At 47.8% G+C, this 13,172-nt stretch overlaps 1 protein-coding gene across 1 annotated transcript in view; it reads left to right on the forward strand.

Moving 5' to 3' along the window:
- Positions 1-5,467: 5,467 nt before the first annotated feature.
- BICRAL (BICRA like chromatin remodeling complex associated protein) overlaps positions 5,468-13,172 on the forward strand; it is an 82,829-nt gene continuing 75,124 nt past the window's right edge. The window contains exon 1 of the mRNA XM_062186132.1: positions 5,468-5,550. The gene's annotated coding sequence lies outside the window, so the exon portion shown is untranslated. The remainder of the gene's footprint in view (positions 5,551-13,172) is intronic.

The raw sequence follows: 13,172 nt of genomic DNA on the forward strand, positions 1-13,172 counted from the left end.
ATCCTTGAACTAGAAGCTTGTAGGAGTTAAGCTTTTTTTTTTTTAAGTCTCTCAAGGAAAAGAACCAGCTTGAAATATCTTGAAATATGTCATGACTAGAATAGCCTTAGTCCCAACAAAGATGATTTAAAGTCTTTATATCCATATATCGAATAAAATAATGTAGGCAAGGTATCGAAAACATGTGTCATCACTCCAGTAAATTGCTTGTTTATTACTGCCTTACAAATAATCCCACATTACTTGTAGTGATAGTAAGAACCACAACTATGGCAGTACTATTGAATATTTACTATGTATCAGTCACTAAAGCAACAGTTTTGTATACCTAGTATCATTTAACTCTCCCCACCAACCTGAGACAGTCAAGTGCACTTCATTAAGTTCCTGGGAAATGGAATTAAAAGACCAGTGTGAGCCTGCGCCGTGGCTCAATAGGCTAATCCTCCACCTGCGGCGCTGGAACTTCGGGTTTTAGTCCCAGTCGGGGCGCGCCAGATTCTGTCTCAGTTGCTCCTCTTCCAGGCCAGCTCTCTGCTGTGGCCTGGGAGTGCAGTGGAGGATGGCCCAAGTCCTTGGGCTCTGCATCTGTATGGGAGACCAGGAGAAGCACCTGACTCCTGGCTTCAGATCAGTGCGGTGTGCCGGCCGTAGCAGCCATTGGAGGGTGAACCAACGGAAAATGAGGACCTTTTTCTCTCTCTCACTGTCCACTCTGCCTGTCAAAAAAAAAAAAAAAAAAAAGACCAGTTTGGGAACAGATCTGCATCCAACATAGTAGTACTTGAGTTTGATTCCTGATCTGGCTCCTGACTCCAGCTTCCTCCTAATGCAGACTATGAGAGGCGGCAGTAATGGCTCAACTAATCACTTCCTGCCACTTACAGAGGAGACCTGGATTCCATTCCTGGCTCTGGCCTCTGCTGCACCCCAGCCCACATAGGCATTTGCGAAGTGATCCAGCAGATGGGAGCTCTCCCTCTCTCTGATTCTCAAATAATAAAAAAGGATAAGTTTATTTTGGTGCAAAAAAATTTGAAATCCACACATAGTTTGTTTCATTTTCCACAAAATTTTTGAAGACCTCTTGTATGCATGGATTTCATTTTTTTTTTCTTTTTTTCAAGAGGCAGAGAGATAGAAAGCTGGTTCATTCCCCAAAGGTCAAGGCTCCGAGTGGGGTGGAAGCCAAAGCCAGGAGCTGCGAACCCAATCCAGGTCTCTCACATGGGCAGCAGGTACTCAGTTACTGAAGCCATCGTGGTACCTCCCTGGAGCCGCATTAGCAAGAGGCTGGAGACAGGAGGCAGAGCCAGGTGTCAAACCCAGGTTCTCTGTCATGGGATACACCGGTGTCTTAACTGTTAGGCCAAATACCTGTCCATTCACAACTTTTCAAATACCTTTGTAGGTATTGTTATCTCCATTTTATCGATGAAGAAACTGAGGTAAGAGAAGTTAAGAAAAAGTAGGCCAAGATCATATGTCTTTAAAAGTAGCAATGATAAAAACTAACTGGAGAGAGAACCCTACGCCTTGGGCTGCACTGCCTGTGACCAACAGCTGGGCAATAGTTGTATGTGGGCTAGGGAGGCTGACTTACCCCCTCACTATAAAAGTCTCTAGACAGAGAAACTCATTTCTTACATTTGTACGGGTCTTGTGGACGGGGCTGTTTTCCCTTTATCCCAAAAGTACTAATTGTAAGCTAACTACACGCCAAGTCTTCTGCAAGGCCCTTGGAGAATATAAAGATGGAGGTAGTGATTTGGTGCCCTTGAGGCTGTCTGGGCCCAGGAGGGAAGATGAGAGAGATTCATTGCTCAGTGTACGTGGTTGTCCTTGGGTCTTCAGATGTGGCTCAACCTGACACCTAATTAAAATAAGGCACTTTAATGTTGACCGAATTAGTGACCCGTCATTATGTATCAGTCATCAAGCTAAACATTTTGCAGGCACTAGTTCCTGATTCCTTAAAATAACTCTCAGAGGTGAGTACTATAATTATCTTCATTTCATCAGTGAGGAAGTTGACGCTCTGAAGGGTGAAATGACCTGCCCAAAGCCACAGCCCTGTGAATGACAGAGGTGGAATTTGAACCCAGATCAGTCTGAGTCCACAGTCACTACATGAAAGTCTTAGAATATAAGTACCTCTGAAAGGCAGAAATACAGCTGTGCACCTGACACACACACATTGAGAATGTAAGCTTCTTTATCTCACATACACTCTGCGAAGCACTTGCTCACAGATCTGCTGGGTTGGATGTTTCTGCACTCTGCACACATCTGGCTGTGCGTATCCCCACTTCGTCTCCACCACTTGCCTTCTCCCCTCTGGGAGTCGCCGACCAAGCAAGGGGAACATTTGGAAGGAGAAAAAAACATTACCACCTTCACTTTTAATTGTTATGAGGACATTGGGCCTGTTTATTTGCTGGCCTGAGCCCCATACTAGAACATTTCAGTTCTAATTACATTGTCTTTTTTTTTTTTAACCTGTGTCCAGTTGCCCTTCTAAGGGGATCAGAGAAATGACCATTTAATTGTTTGTCAATAAGTGTTAATATAATTACAATTACTTGCAGAGAGTAAGGCCGTTTTAAGAACTTTCCTCTTAAAAAATTTCCTTAACTTGGCCGGCGCCGTGGCTCAACAGGCTAATGCTCCGCCTTGCGGCGCCGGCACACCGGGTTCTAGTCCCGGTTGGGGCACCGATCCTGTCCCGGTTGCCCCTCTTCCAGGCCAGCTCTCTGCTATGGCCCAGGAAGGCAGTGGAGGATGGCCCAAGTGCTTGGGCCCTGCACCCGCAAGGAAGACCAGGAGAAGCACCTGGCTCCTGGCTTCGGATCAGCGAGATGCGCTGGCCGCGGCGGCCATTGGAGGGTGAACCAACGGCAAAAAGGAAGACCTTTCTCTCTGTCTCTCTCTCACTATCCACTCTGCCTGTCCAAAAAAAAAAAAAAAAAAATTTCCTTAACTTACATTCAGATATCAAAACCCTGTGTATATACACTATAATTGTACATTTTATATATGAAGGGACAGCCCTTACTTCATCACATGGGGGAAAAAAGAAGTCTTTTTGCTTTGTCACACTGTGAATGCCCCCAACGGTACCTGGAGAATCTTAAATTCTCCCCTCACTGCTCTTAGTATTTTGCAAATCCCTCCCCCAGATTTAAAATTAGATTTGACAACTGGCATTCTTGAAGTAGGTCTTCACTAATTAGAGGGTTGTCCTCTCTGCCTCTGTCGCACCACTGAGCTCTTAATCTTGCATGGAGAAGGCAAGGACTGCTTGTTCCCAAGATCCTTTTCGGGCATGGCTGAGGGTGAGTTTTGGAATCAACCAGACCTGGGTTCTGCTGTCTGCCCTTGTGACACTGGTGGCCCCGGGCAAAATACTTGTACTCACTGGGAGTGTTACTTGCAAAATCAGGGTACTGAAACTGTATTCTACAGGTTTAAGTGTGGTCCCCGTGATAACGTGTGTGTCCAGCACAAGGCTGGGTGGACATCGTGGTTCCTCAGTCAGCGCTGTGCCACTGGAGTGCTCTCTGGAAGGTCTGCGATGCCTTGGGCTCTGCGTTGGGTCACCTTTCAGTGACTTCATGGTTCCTTGGCGTTTTGGGCTGACTTGGGAGGCTTTTTTTCTGAAGTCTACTAATGTTTCATTGGAGCTGTGGAGCAACAGCTGTTAAACTTGCTTGGTGGGCCCTAATTGTAATTGTAATGGGCTCTTCCAAAATGTGATTCTTCAAGATGGGTATTATTAAATTCCAGCCAATCCAAAGGCACTTTAAAACATGTTTAAAATTTTCCCAAACCAATCAGAAAACTGGTTGATTCAAGGAGTAAATGTAGCAAAATATGCTAATTTATGCAAAGACTACTGTTGGAGGAAGGCCCTGGCTGAATTGGAAGTAAAACATCTTCTGAGAAAACACCTTAATGATACTATGTGATACTAAATGACTGAAGGTGTTTTCAAGTCATGTTTAAATACAAAGCAATTGCTAAAACAAGATAAGGTTTATTTTTTAAAAGATCTTCTAGGTTGAATATGACAACATTGTATTCTAGCCTTGACATGTTTATTTTGTGCAATATAGTCTAGTTACAGGAGCCTTCTATAAATAGAAGCAAGGTGCACCACCATTAAGATTTTTATGCTAATAGAATATATAAACCACACAATAATTCCATTTAAATAATTTAAGTCTAGGAATAATTTTATTTAGAACTCCCCATAATTTCTAGGTTTGTGTTTATCAGCAAGACCCACTTACTATATGTGTTACAAACTAATTAATTTTGGAACAACTCTGAATTTTCCTTATGTCCTTCCTTAAACCCAATTTACATTCTTGTTCAGTTCATGTTTTATGTTTCTTTGAGTTTATTTGAAAACAAAAGACAACAACAAACCCCCCACCCCATTTTGGGGGCATCCACTGTTAAACTAGACTACAGAGGAGCCCACTCCTACTCTGTGCTCTCCTAATTAACATTTATTGAAGCGCTTTGGATATTAGACGCTTTAGGGAGCGGTCCCAATAATTTGAGATTTGAGATTTAAAACAGGTGGCAATTATACTTGGACTAAAGAGTACTAGAAGGTAGCTCCCCTATTTAAAGAGGAGCTATTTAACGAAAAATCCTAAGCCTGGAGGTCAGAGGAACCTGTCCAGAGAAAGCAGTGGGAATTGAGTGATTTGCTCAGCTCCTCACCTTCCCTTGGTCTCCCGTTTTGTTTTCCTTTATAATGTTGACATACAAGGTTCACAGCGAAGGCTGCAAGCATGTGGGGAATAGGAAATGGAAAAAGAGGGTGTTGCAAAGTTTAGTACCTTTACAAGTTAGGATGAGCCAGTTAGTCACCAGATAACTAAGTTAAAAGTGGTGTTTTCGTTTTTAAAAAGCACATACAAAAAACTTCATGTACGGTGGCTCGCTTTAATAAGGTTCCAAACAAATGCCGTGTTTTTTCTTTAACCTCCCCCCCACCCCGAGTCGAGCTAAAACCGGAGTGTGTGTGTGTGTGTGTGTGTCTGGCTGGCTCCATGTGTAACTAGCCTGCAGAGGACTGGCACGCCAGTCTGTGGACCTTTACTTTAAAAGCTCCCCCCTCCAAAAAAAAAAAAAATGTCTAATAACCCCCCAATACATTTCTGAAGTTCAAAAGAATCCCAAAGGAATCAAGAATTCACAATCTTGGAGCTTGATGTAAAAAAAAAAAAAAATTTTTTTTTAATTAAAAAAATCCTAATCTCCACATTTTTTGCCAGGCGAGAACCGAAGTTCGGAGGTAGAGGAGCAGGCGAGCGGTTTGCCCGGGCGCAGAGCATGAAGGCCGGGCGGGCGCGGGGAGCGGGCGCCCGCCGCCCGGCGCGGGGGTGAGCGAGAGAGAGAGCGGAGCGCGTGTGGCCGGCGCCGCTCGGCCGGGAGCTCCCGCGCCCGCGCCCCGCGCCCCGCGCCCGCCGCCGCCGCCGCCCCTGGTGCGATGGCGCAGAAACCCCGTTGACAAGGCACTGCTTTTTCATGACGGTGAGTTTCCCTTTGAGTGTATTATAATTTTGTGATAAAAATTTCAAGGAGAAAAAAAAAAAAACACACAACCTCCTTCCTCTGCCTCTTTCCTTCGGGGAGGGGAGAAGCGAGGGAGGGGGGGCTGGAGATCTCTCTCTAGACAGACAGAGAAGAAAGAGGAGCAAATTAAACACCGAGTTGCCAAAACCAGGATATTAGGTTTCAGCCCAGAGAGCTATTGGCTAAGGCTGTGTTTTTTTTTTTTTGGGGGGGGGTGGGTTTGTGGGTGGGTGATGGTGGTGGTGGGTGGATGTTTAATGGACACGGAGAAAAGGGGAATCGAGTGTTTATGCCTCTCCCAGCGCCGCCGGGGCCCCGGGAAGACCAAGTTCAGTGTCTCGGGCGCGCAGGGGGCGGCGGGGCCGGGCCGGGGGCGCCTCGGCGGGGTGGGGGCCCTGGCGCCTTTTCTTTTTTTTCTCTCCTCTTTTTTTTTTTTTTTTCCTTTTCCGCGGATGCAAATTTCTGGAGCGGGGAGAGGGAGAGCCTGGGAAGGGGGGTGGCGTGGCGGTTGGCGGTGGGGAGGGGAGGGGAGGGAAGCCTTTTAATGACTCATTGATTGAGCCGGTTTAAAATTAGTTGTGTGCGCGAGTGTGAGTGTGTTTTCCGCCCCCCGGAGCCGCCGGGAGCCGGGAAGGAGGGAGCGGGGCTCGGCGAGGGGAGGACGGCGCGGCGGGGCCGCGAGCAGGGGGCAGGGAGGGCCTGGAGTGACGGCGGCCGGGGGAGAAAAAGCAGCTTTTCCAATCTCCTCCCCTCCGTTTTCCCCCCCTCGTTCCCGTCCTCTCTCGGAAGCTCTTGGGTGTGAATCGCATTTTCTTTCTTCTCGGCAAAATGGACCCCGCGTCGGGGGAGGGGGAGGGGCGGGGTGGGGAGGGCGGCGGCGGCTCGGACCGGGTTTATTTTTCATCCTGGCTTCCTCCTTCCCGCCGCTGCGGCAGGGAGAGCCCGGGGCCCGCGGCCGCTCCGGCCCCGGCCCTCGGCGGCGGCGCGCACCTGCTGGCGGGGCTCCGCTTCCCGGTGGCCGCTGCCTGGTTCCGGAGCGCCGCCGAGCACCCGCGGCCCGAGCCGGACGAGCCCCGGGAGCCGCGCCGAGGACTCGAGGCCCGGCCTGGCGTCCCCCCCCGCGAGGCCGGCGCCGGCCGGGAAGACCGGAGAGAGACTGCGGCGGTGCTTCCCGGGAGCTGGGAGGGCGCGGGCCCGGCGCGGCTCGCGGCCCCCGAGCCGGCCCGGACGCTGGACCTCGGGGCGGGGGGCGGGAGGGCGGCTGCAAGGCGCTAAGATGGCGCTGGGCCTGGCCCGTCGCCAGGGCTGGTGGCGCAGTTGCTCGACGGGCGCCATTTTCCCTCGCGGCGCGGGCGGCGCCTTCCGCGGACGCCGCGAAGCCTGGGGCGAGGGGGAGCCGCGCGCGTTCTGTAGATGGAGTCGGGGCTGCGGGGGTCTTCGCCTTTCCTCGCGGCCCCCAGACTCACAAAGGCGAGGCCGCCGGCTTGGAGCGGTTGGGAACTGGGGCCGGCGTCTGGGTCCTCCCCGCACGGTCCTGGGGGAGCCGGTGGGCCGGCGTCGGGCCTCCCTGGCGCCGCATCCCCTGCTGCCCGTTGGAGGTGAGGCGGTCCTGGCGTCTTCTCTCCTACGGCCTGAAGCCGGACGGCTCTGTCCTCCCCGGCTGGGCCGGGGACAGAGCCCTGGGTGTTTTCTTCATCCTCTTCCAGTTGTTGAGAATGGAGACCACCCAGGATAACAAAAATTGCAGGAAAGGAGTCGAGGACAGTGTCCGTTCGCCCTCCAGGGACGTGGTTCTCCGTGGATCCCATATTTCATTTGGTTGTATTTGTCCTGGGAAACCCTGGAGAGACATTTATCTGGTTGTCAGGTCGTGGGCGATTACAGTGATTGGAAACTGGGTTGCCTAGTAGTAGGCGATAACGGTTTTTTAGAACTCTGATCTGCAAAAGTAAACTCTGTTTAAAGCACCCCTTCTTTCCCCCACTGTTTGCATAAAAGCATCGGTGTAAGTATCTTTCTGCAGAGTAGCGGCTCTTAGAGGGGGGGGGGGGTTGTTTAACTTTGTTTTAAGTTGTTACAGGAAAGGGAAGGGGAAGTGGCCTAAGGCTTTGATCTCCTAGGAGTCCACAGAGATGGAAAGTAACTAGTTAATTTCTGGTGGATTAAGGTAACTTAGTGGTGGCAGTAGGGGGGCCCTTGTGTTTATAAGGGATGACTGTATAGGGTGCATGTTTTGGACCCTTGAGTGAAACCTACCATACTTTGAACAATCATTGCATGCCTGGAACTGTGCTTGGTGCTCTGTGTAATTCCTGTCTGTCGTATTAGCCCTGCGGTGTTGATTTTATTGTTTTTACCATGGAAGGAACTAATGTCCTTAGAAAATTGCTAATAGTTCAAGGTCTTGCAGTTTTACCTGATAAGGTAGGCCTTGGAGCCCAGAAGCCCTGTTCTTTTGCTTGATGCTTACGGTTTCCAAATCTGAGCCTCAGAATCAGCAGGGGAAATGTTTTTAACGTTTACATAGAGATTTGTGACATCCCCTCTTCATTGTTTTCTGGGGCCTTTTGGGTCATTTCCCAGTATGCGAAGCAAGCTCAGTGTTAAACTTTGACTTCCAACGTCTTAAGGCCCTCACTTCCATGACTGAAGTTCTGACTTCCAAGAATAACCAAAATCTGATTGTCACGGAGTCCATGCTATTCCAGAGCCTTCCAGGTGGTTCCAGTGTGAATCTCCTGTCCTGCACTGTGCACTGTGCTGCTGGCTCTCTTATGAATTGCAACGTGAGAATGAAGGCCCCTGTCATCTTGAAATCCAGCAGTTTGGTTGCTCGTGTCATTCTCAGTGTTATTTTTCCCCCAATAACTGCCATTTATCAAATTAGCAGAGGTTATTTTCTCACTGAAAGGTCTAGACATCCTAAGACTTTAAAAATCTCACTACATTTTAAAAATGCATCGTCTCATTGGAACGAGTTCTTTAACATACAGGCTTCTTGTTCTAGCCCTGCTGACTCGTTTAAAGACAGCAGCTGTACAACAAAAATAGATTGGGATGCAGGCTTGATACAGAAATCGGGGCTAGGATAGAAAAGATCCTGAGACAAGAGAGCTAGAGATAAATTGTTATAAGAAAGGGTCTTTTCTTGAATTTTGAATTATGAACGTACCTTCTTCATGTGAGAAGGTAGAATGAGCAAATTGTATTCAACATGAAAGAACAGATGATAAATACAGACACAGGCGGGAACACCTTGAGCAGATGGCTGAGTGGATGACCTGACAAATGAGAACCAAGGCGGTGATGAGATCATTCACTTCTCTGGAGCAGGGATCATGTGTTGTAGTTGTTTGCTGTGCCTTCTCGAGTCATCGTCCTGTTTAGTGATTGCTAGGGGGAGTGATTAAAAACAGATTTCCGATGCAGATGTTAGTGTTATACTGTCTTTGCGTATGTCCACATTGCTCTTGCCTCAACGTTGGAAATTTTTTGTAAGGAGTTGCTGTTGAATACCTATGAGCAGTCTGTCCCGTCTAGACCGCTGGGTGGGGTGAGGTGGAATAAGTTCCAGCTTTTGTATGTCTCCTGTGGTTTTTCTCCTCTTGTTTTTCATGGTAAATGCCCATGTAATTATGATCTTTGACCAAAATCCAGTAAACCTTGAATTGAAGGGAAACCTCAAATATACCTTCTTAGAGGGAAAGAGTAGCTTCTTTATTTTAAATTTTATTTATTTTCATTTTGCTTGAAAGGCAGAGAGACACAGAAAAACAGATTGAGAAGTAGGTTTTAATGGAGTTCAAGACAATTATCTCTACACACAGAATTTATGGTAGATAGAAAATAAATACAATTATCAGGATAATTACGAATTAAGAAACACTGTGACATGACTACTGAGTCTAGAAGAATGTGTTAGTTCGCTCATTTGGGCTAGGAAGAAGGGTCGGGGAAGAGGTGGTGTTTGAGCTGAGAACTGAAACGTTGAAACGTGAGCTTGTGCTAACCATGTGAAAAGCTGAGATGTTCAGCCCTGGGAACAAGTGCATGGGCCTGGAAGGGCAGAGTGTGAGAGTGGTGAAAGGCTCGTGTGAGCAAGGGGAGGATGGAGTGAGCTGGATCTGGAGAGATTCTGCTGGGCCTCTTGTGGTAGGCCACGAGGTGGGGCTGCGAATTGAATTCTGGTGGCAATGAGAAGCTGTTGAAGGATTTTAAATAGGGAAAGGTCACTACTACCTGGAGAAAGATGTAGCAGAAAGGGAGGCAGGAGGTTCTTAAAATCATCGGCCCGAGACAAGATGGCATTTTAGCTAAGTAGAATGGCAGTGCAGATGGAAAAAAAGCAGCTGTCAAGTTAGAGATGTATTTTGGAGGTGGAATCAGAAAGATTTGTGTAGTAGATTGGCTGCAGAGGGAGAAGGGAGAATCCAGGATGCCTTCAGGCTTCTGGCCTAAGCCTTGGCTGGCTGCTGGTACCCTTTCCTGGGTGGAAAAGATTGGAAAAAAGAACAGGGAAGGGAGGGTAGTGGACTTCCACGTGGAACCTGTTTTTTGAAGTACTTGTGCGACATTGAAGTGGAAAATCGAGTGGGCAGTAAATATTCAAGCTAAGCTAGAGGAGTGGTCTAGACTGGACATAAACTGTGGGAGTCACTGGCATGCAGATGGTAAAGCAAGAAGCTGGCTGAGATCATTTGCCATCAGAGAGGCCTTAAGGTCAAGTCCTGAGGCATTTTGAATGGCTAAAGCTTGGGTGGGGGAGACTGAGAAGGCCCGGCCTAATGGCAGTGTTTTATCCTCTTCCAGGCTGAGGGAGTGATTCCTTCCATCAGGTGCTGCTAAGTTAAACAACTCTCTGTCTGGATCTGGCAACAGGGAATGTGGCAAGTGGGGTGGATGCCAGTTTGGAAAGCATTGGGGGAAAAGAATGGGAGAGGAGGTGAATGTTGTAAGGTGAAGAGAGAAAGCGCACAGCAGTGGCTGGGGAGATGAAGGAAGAGGGCTTAAGTGACAGGAGTTAGGAGAGCGTTTGCCATAGGCCAATGAGAATATCATAGAAGACTAATGCAGAAGAGAGGTCAGACTCAGAGGAGCAGAATTCATGAGACAGTGAGAAGAAATTGAAAACACAGAGAGTTTGCCTTTGATGGGAGCAAGAACACTTGCTGTGTGGCAGGAGAGAAGACCGAGAAGGTGGGCGCAGGTGCAAGGAGGTTTCTGAATCAGGTGACATACAGGACTTTGCATTGTCTTGGCTTCTGTTTTCTCAGTGACGTCTGAGGCAGGGCCAGCCACTTAAAGGTGGTGCGTGGTTTCAGGAGAGGGGGAGTTAATTCACCTTGGGTAGCAGGACTAGGAACTCAGTGGGAAACAAGGTAGGATTGCCGGGCATTGAGAGTTGGGGTTGTGGTTTCACCTTCAGTTAGCCAGCTGGGCTCGTGTGGTTTCCTGGCAGGAACATTCAGGGGACATGAGAGCAGCAGAGATCAGGCAGGTAATCTGTTCGGCCAGGGTTGGAGTTTTGCCCTACAAGTGTGACAGGAGCTAGGGAATTGAGGGAGTTGCAAGGTGGAACTTGAGTGATGAATACTGGAATGCCAAGGCAGCAAGCAAGAGAAGATAATGGTAGTGGGAACATTGACTTTAACCAGGAAAATAGTTAAAATAAGTTGGAGGGTACAGAGTTTAAATGTAGAATAAACTTGTGATGCTGGCCTGTGGTAATGGATGCACAACAGTGTGAATGTACGTAATGCCACTGAAGTGCACACGTAAAAATGGTTGAGATCAGTGTTCTGGTATATTTTACCATAAGTGGTGTTGAACACTTCACATTTGAACATTTGTGGCATGTACAATGTTATTCACATACTCCCTTGTACTGTTTGCACAGTACTGTAATTTCTGTGGAAGAGAGGTGCTTTATTATTGCTTATTTATCTTTTAAGGAATGCTGATTTCATAAGTACAACTTTAGGAATATAGTTATTATTCTCACTATACCTGCCCTCCCACCCACACTCCCACCCCTCCTCCTCCTCCTTCCTCTCCATTTCCCAGTCCCATTCTTTGTTAAGATTTATTTTCAGTTAACTTTGTACACAGAATGCCAATTTTGTACTAAGTAAATATTTTGACAGTTTGCACACACACTAATAAAACAACTAGTTTTACAGTTAACTCTCATAATGTAACTCATTGAGGACAGAGGTCCTGCATGGGAAAGTTAGTGCATGGTGACTCTTGTTGTTAATTTAACAATTAACACTCTTATGTATGACATCAGTGACCCCCCACACACCCCCCAAGGCTCTTGAAATGAGCTGCTATGGAAGCCTTTTGAGTCCACAAACTCCTTCAGTGTTTAGACAAGGCCATAAGCAAAGTGGAAGTTCTCTCCTCTCTTTAGAGAAAAGTACATCCTTCTTTGATGGCCACTTTCCTCTGGGATCTCACTCACAGAGATCCTTCATGTAAAACATTTTTGATCAATGTCTTGGCTTCCCAGCCAGACTAGGAAGCCTTAAGGGCTGATTCTGAGGACAGAGTGCTACTTTAAGCAGTTGTCATTCTGAGTCTGCTATGTGGACTTCCATACTGGGACACAGGTGCTTTAGAAGTCACATCAATGGCTGGCGCCGCGGCTCACTAGGCTAATCCTCCGCCTTGTGGTGCCGGCACACCAGGTTCTAGTCCCGGTCGGGGCACCGATCCTGTCCCGGTTGCCCCTCTTCCAGGCCAGCTCTCTGCTGTGGCCAGGGAGTGCAGTGGAGGATGGCCCAAGTCCTTGGGCCCTGCACCCCATGGGAGACCAGGATAAGTACCTGGCTCCTGCCATCGGATCAGCGCGGTGCTCTGGCTGCAGCGCGCTTACCGCGGTGGCCATTGGAGGGTGAACCAACGGCAAAAGGAAGACCTTTCTCTCTGTCTCTCTCTCACTGTCCACTCTGCCTGTCAAAAAAAAAAAAAAAAAAGAAGTCACATCAAGCCACTTTGAGTAAAGAAAGCATCCTCCTGTTGTCCCAACCCTGAGCATGGTGAATGTGACCTTTAGATGCAGGTTCTGAGAGTGGGAGCTAAGTCTTAGGTGATGTATTTCAGGATTTACTCTAAGCCTTTAGTATGCATTTACAGAAAGACTGGGCCCTCAATAAGAATTTTCTGACTAAAGACCTGAAGAACCTAGGTAGAGTCAAGTGCTGGGAACCAAAAGAAGGCTGATTTTTGAGATGGGTGGAGATCAGCAGTGTCACTCACTGGCACTCACTGAGAAAAGAAGAAGCAGGAAGCCCAGGAGATGTGGCTGTTCTGATCTTGATGTTGGTGTTCTGATCTTTGCAAGGGATGAGAAGTCCCATCCCAGCGCAGGGAGGGAAAGGAGTGAGTGTTGGAAAATAATCTTTTAAAGATTTTAAGCAATGCCAAATGAAAGTATAAAGCACTCCCTTAACTTTGTTTCCTTTTTGAATCTGTGGTCATTCACTGTTCTGTTCCCAAATTGGCTACAGGGTAGGTAACAGGAAAGGAAGATCAGAGGCAAGAGAATAAGGTAGTGTTGGGATTCAGAAATGGCTGCC

This window comes from Lepus europaeus, chromosome 3 (assembly GCF_033115175.1).
Source record: "Lepus europaeus isolate LE1 chromosome 3, mLepTim1.pri, whole genome shotgun sequence".
NCBI lineage: Eukaryota > Metazoa > Chordata > Mammalia > Lagomorpha > Leporidae > Lepus > Lepus europaeus.